The following is a 6,396-nucleotide window of genomic DNA, read 5'->3' as shown; positions in this document are numbered from 1 at the left end:
CAGCCCGGAGCCGCCATATTTGATGAGGGCAGAGGAGTAGTTACACGTATATCATTACCAGGAAAGCGAGGCGAAGAACCAGAAGTGTGTGTATCACTGAGGGGGGTTACTAAGAAAAGGAAAACAGCGCCTTAGTAACGAATATGTCCATAGCAACAGCGCCTTAGCAACGAAGATGTCCATAACAACCAATATAGGTCATTACTTTCTCAAACAAGGTGGTGGTGATGATTGGTTGCCATAGGCGACTGCAGTTTTCCCTTCCATGCTGACAGCTTTTAATGTCCATTTTTTTTTTTATTACTCATCTGAAAATGGTTGCAAAAACTGTAAAAGGTTGAAGCTCTCATAGGAACCAATCACAGGGCAGCTTTCATTTTGAAGAGCAGTGCAAGAGATGAAATCTGTGCTGTGATTGGTTGCTGTGGGCGATGAGTAGGTTCATATATATGCCCCCTGGTATTGGCCCCGGACCCCCATCGCTGGGGAAGAGGCTGATGTGTAGCTATGGCCGCCGGGGGCTTTTGCTGCCATCTTGACCTGCGGCTTCTTGATGGTGATCCATGGCCGTACTGGCGCTATTAGTGATGAGGATGGTACTTCAGTACAGTATGCGTCCATTCTTTCACCGTGCACTCCACATCCAGCTTCACCTTCTATGCCCCCTTATATAATAAATATTTGCCCCCTGGTCTCCATCCTGGCAGTGCATGCAGCTGTCTGCCGGGCCTGCTGGGAGTTGTAGTCCTGCCCCTGCTGGGAGTTGTAGTCCTGCCCCTGCTGGGAGTTGTAGTCCTGCTGGGAGTTGTAGTCCTGCGCCTGCTGGGAGTTGTAGTCCTGCGCCTGCTGGGAGTTGTAGTCCTTCCCCTGCTGGGAGTTGTAGTCCTTCCCTCTGCTGGGAGTTGTAGTCCTTCCCCTGCTGGGAGTTGTAGTCCTTCCCCTGCTGGGAGTTGTAGTCCTGCACCTGCTGGTGACCCTCCCAGCCCTGCAGCCACAGCCACGATCTGCTGATCCCCTTTACGCTCGGATTCTGCAATCAGCCGATGAGCTGGACGCACGGTGTTCGCTACGAGGAAGAGCAGGAGCGGGGATCGGGCGAGTCCCCCTCTCCCACCCATCCATCCACCATGTCCCCATCATACCCGGTCCTATAAACTAGGGTGAAAACTTCTACAGCTCTCTTTAGATCAGACTTACACCGGTTTTCTGCAAAAAAAAAAAAAAAGTCAAGCTTTTTGGGGGAAAAAAAGGCCATTTTTAATGAGCTCTGTGAGTAATACTGCTCACAGCTGAGAGTTTGTTACCATTGCATCTGTCTATGCAATCCTCCGTGGGCTGAAAACTCCAGCATAAGCTCTATTCTGTTAGTTTGTTATAATGTGTCAGTCCAGGTACAATGTATAAGTCTGGAGTCTATACAGCGAACGGAGGATACAACTGTATAAGGCTATGTGCGCACTAGAAAAGTGATTTTTCTCAAGAAAATTTCTTGAGAAACTTCTGGGAGTTGAAGATTACCGCATCTGCGGTAAAAAAAACGCACCAAAACCGCGGTAAAAACGCATGCGGTTTTGCCGCGGTATTTCCGCAGGTTGGTCCCTGCGTTTTTTTTATGCTGTAACTGCAATAAATAATATAGACAATAGATAGATAATCGATAGACAGATAATGGATAGAGGGAAAGATGGATAGATGAATAGATAGATAGAGGGATAGATAGAGGGATAGATAGATAGATAGAGGGATAGATGAATAGATAGATAGAGGGATAGATAGAGGGATAGATAGATAGATAGAGGGATAGATAGATAGAGGGATAGATAGATAGATAGATAGATAGAGGGATAGATAGAGGGAGGGATAGATAGATAGAGGGATAGATAGAGGGATAGATAGATAGAGGGATAGATAGATAGATAGATAGATAGAGGGATAGATAGAGAGATAGAGAGATACATAGAGGGATAGATAGAGGGATAGATAGATAGAGGGATAGATAGATAGATAGAGGGATAGATAGATAGATAGAGGGATAGATAGATAGATAATAGATAGATAGATAGAGGGATAGATAGATAGAGGGATAGATAGATAGAGAGATAGATAGATAGAGGGATAGATAGAGGGATAGATAGATAGATAGATAGATAGATAGAGGGATAGATAGATAATAGATGAGAAAGACCTATATAATGTCCCACCCCCCTGCATATTCTAAGCTGGCACCCTTTAGTGACTTTCATGTGGCACTAAAGGGTGCCTAGCCTTGTATTTAGCCAAAAAATAATTTAAAAAAAAAAATGACGTGGGGTCCCCCCCATCTTTTGTAGCCAGCTAGGGTAAAGCAGACGGCTGCAGCCTGCAGACCACAGCTGGCAGCTTCACCTTGGCTGGTAATCCAAAACAGACGGCACCCCACGCTGTTATTTTACATTAAAGATTTAAAACAAAAAATGTGGGGTCCCCCCCAAATTGGATCACCAGCCAAGGTAAAGCGGACAGCTGTGGTCTGGTATTCTCAGACTAGGGAGGTCCACTGTTATTGGACACTCCCCAGCCTAAAAATAGCAGGCTGCAGCCGCCCCAGAAGTGGAGCATCCATTAGACGTGCCAATCCTGGCGCTTCGCCCCAACTCATCCTGTTGCCCTGGTGCGGTGGCAAACGGGGTAATATATGGGGTCGATGCCAGATGTGTAATGTCACCTGGCATCAAGCCCTGGGGGGTTAGTGATGTCACGCGTCTATCAGATACCTGACATCACAAACCCACTCAGTAAGAAATTAAAAATAGACAACAAAAAAAGTTTTATTTGAAAAAACACTGCCCAACACATTGTTCTTTTCAATAAATTGGTGAAAGAGGGAATCAATTCCACGTCCGGCGTAATCCAATAAGGGGGTCCCACGACGATCCATACCATAGTCACTGTCCCAGTCAATGAAGAACAAAATGTTCCCCATTGGCTGGGAGAGCAATGCAGTGACCTGAGCTTACATCAATAGGTCAGCCCAGGTCACTGCAGGGGATGACGTGCGCTGCTGTCAGGATAGATGAGATCATTACCTGCTGTGACGATCTCCTGCTCTACTGACGTCAGCGCTGTCACTGACTTCTGTGCCCGCCGCGTTCTCAGCAGTATCACGAGAGCCCGAGATGTCACCGCTAGTGACAGTCTCGGGCCGCGGCCATAGACGGCAGTGACAGCGGTGACGTCAGGAGGCAGGAGATCGTCACAGCAGGTAATGATCTCATCTCACCTCCTGACAGCAGCGATTGTCATCCCCGCGGCTGCATGCACTGCTGTGTGTCAGTGTCTGCCTGCGCTGCAGCGTGACAAGCTGCTGACACTGCGGGCAGACACTGACACGCTGCAGGGCAGGCAGCGGCGGGGCTGGAGCGGGACACAGACTGCACGGGCACCTGGAGGTCACACGGAAGTGCTTCTGTGCGGCGTCCAGGGAGTGTGATGTCTGTGTTTACTCTGCTCCGCCTCCTCTTCTATCATAATGACATCACTTCCTGAAAACCGCAGGCAGCGATGAGCATTACCGCAGGTAATTCGCGGCTATTCCGGGGGTATACCGCACATCATTTGCTACCTGCGGTATACCCCCGGTATTTCGCGATTACATTACAGTGAATGGAGTGAAATTCCGGGGGTATTCCGCAGGTACCTGCGGAAAATAATGGACATGCTCATTTTCTCAAGAAATTCTGCTCAAAGAATTTTCTTGAGAAAAATCCGCAGCGTGCGCACAGCTATTTTTTTTCCCATAGGTTTTGCTGGGAAATGTCTGCAGAAAGATTTCAAACATTTCTCAAGAAATTTCCGCAGCAAAACTGCGGGTAAAAATGCAGTGTGCGCACAGGGCCTTAAACCCTCAGCTGAGCGGTGTCCAGAGGCTTCTCACAGCTGAGGGTTTGTTACAGTGGTCTTCCCGTTAGCTGTACGGACTCCAGAGTTATACGTTTTACCTGCACTGACACATTGTAACAAACCATCAGGAAACCCAAAATCATGGCCAGGCAAGCAGCAGTCACCTGAGGACCCAGGGCCGCTCGATCAGATTAGACCAGGACAGGACATCCATTTTTCCTGCAGTGATCGACCTCTTGATAAATGGCCGAGCAGGGAACCCCTTCTTCATCTGGGGAGGGGGCATCTTCATCAACTAACACCATGTGCCCGATGCTTCTCTTTGGCATCCACGTGGCACTTCAGGGTGCCATATACTGTATGTTGGCAGTGCCCCATTAGGACATGTTCACAAGCAGCAGATATGTTGCGGACGTTTCCTACATTTGTACAGGGAGATTTCTGCAGCAGGTGCGTGGATCCCTGACAAGCCCCCACTTGTGCATTTCCCGCAGCCCACGCGTATTTCTGACAGCCCCATTCGTGGATCACCTGCAGCCCCTGCACCTACATCTCCGTCAGCCCCATGCGTGGATCACCTACAGCTCCCGCACCTACATCTCCAGCAGCCCCATGCGTGGATCACCTGCAGCCCCTGCACCTACATCTCCAGCAGCCCCATGCGTGGATCACCTGCAGCCCCTGCACCTACATCTCCAGCAGCCCCATGCGTGGATCACCTACAGCTCCCGCACCTACATCTCCAGCAGCCCCATTCGTGGATCACCTGCAGCCCCTGCACCTACATCTCCAGCAGCCCCATGCGTGGATCACCTACAGCCCCTGCACCTACATCTCCAGCAGCCCCATGTGTGGATCACCTACAGCTCCCGCACCTACATCTCCAGCAGCCCCATGTGTGGATCACCTACAGCTCCCGCACCTACATCTCCAGCAGCCCCATGCGTGGATCACCTGCAGCCCCTGCACCGACATCTCCGTCAGCCTCTGCACCTACATCTCCAGCAGCCCCATGCGTGGATCACCTACAGCTCCCGCACCTACATCTCCAGCAGCCCCATGCGTGGATCACCTGCAGCCCCTGCACCGACATCTCCGTCAGCCTCTGCACCTACATCTCCAGCAGCCCCATGCGTGGATCACCTACAGCTCCCGCACCTACATCTCCAGCAGCCCCATGCGTGGATCACCTACAGCTCCCGCACCTACATCACCAGCAGCCCCATGCGTGGATCACCTACAGCTCCCGCACCTACATCTCCAGCTGCCCCAGACGAGGATCACCTACAGCTCCCGCACCTACATCTCCAGCAGCCCCATGCGTGGATCACCTACAGCTCCCGCACCTACATCTCCAGCAGCCCCATGCGTGGATCACCTACAGCTCCCGCACCTACATCTCCAGCTGCCCCAGACGAGGATCACCTGCAGCCCCCTGCACCTACATCTCCAGCAGCCCCCCGCATGTGCATCTCCAGCAGCCCCATGCGAGGATCACCTACAGCCCCCTGCACCTACATCTCCAGCAGCCCCCCGCATGTGCATCTCCAGCAGCCCCATGCGTGGATCACCTACAGCTCCCGCACCTACATCACCAGCAGCCCCATGCGTGGATCACCTACAGCTCCCGCACCTACATCTCCAGCTGCCCCAGACGAGGATCACCTACAGCTCCCGCACCTACATCTCCAGCAGCCCCATGCGTGGATCACCTACAGCTCCCGCACCTACATCTCCAGCAGCCCCATGCGTGGATCACCTACAGCTCCCGCACCTACATCTCCAGCTGCCCCAGACGAGGATCACCTGCAGCCCCCTGCACCTACATCTCCAGCAGCCCCCCGCATGTGCATCTCCAGCAGCCCCATGCGAGGATCACCTACAGCCCCCTGCACCTACATCTCCAGCAGCCCCCCGCATGTGCATCTCCAGCAGCCCCATGCGAGGATCACCTACAGCCCCCTGCACCTACATCTCTGGCAGCCCCTGAGCATGCAACTCCAGCAGCCCCATGCGAAGATCTCTTGAAGCCCACGTGCATTTCTGAGAGCCCCATGCATGGATCACCTGCAGCCCCCGCACCTACATCTCCAGCAGCCCCATGCGAGGATCTCCTGCAGCCCACGTACACTTCTGACAGCCCCGTGTGAGGGATCTCCTGCAGCCCCCGCACCTACATATACAGAAGTCACGTGTGAGGATCTCCGGCAGCCCCCGTGCGAGGGATCTCCGGCAGCCCTCGTGCATTTCTGACAGCCCCCATGCGAGGATCACCTGCAGCCCCTGCACTTTCATCTCCAGCAGCCCCCATGCGAGGATCTCTTGCAGCCGACGTGCATTTCTGACAGCCCCTGTGCGAGGGATCTCCGGCAGCCCCCATGAGAGGATCTCCTGCAGCCCCCATGCGAGGATCTCCTGCAGCCCCCATGCGAGGATCTCCTGCAGCCCCCATGCGAGGATCTCCTGCAGCCCCATGCGAGGATCTCCTGCAGCCCCATGCGAGGATCTCCTGCAGCC

The sequence above is a fragment of the Anomaloglossus baeobatrachus genome, chromosome 9, assembly GCF_048569485.1.
Source record: "Anomaloglossus baeobatrachus isolate aAnoBae1 chromosome 9, aAnoBae1.hap1, whole genome shotgun sequence".
In the NCBI taxonomy this organism is placed as follows: Eukaryota; Metazoa; Chordata; class Amphibia; order Anura; family Aromobatidae; genus Anomaloglossus; species Anomaloglossus baeobatrachus.
This window is presented reverse-complemented; position numbering follows the sequence as displayed.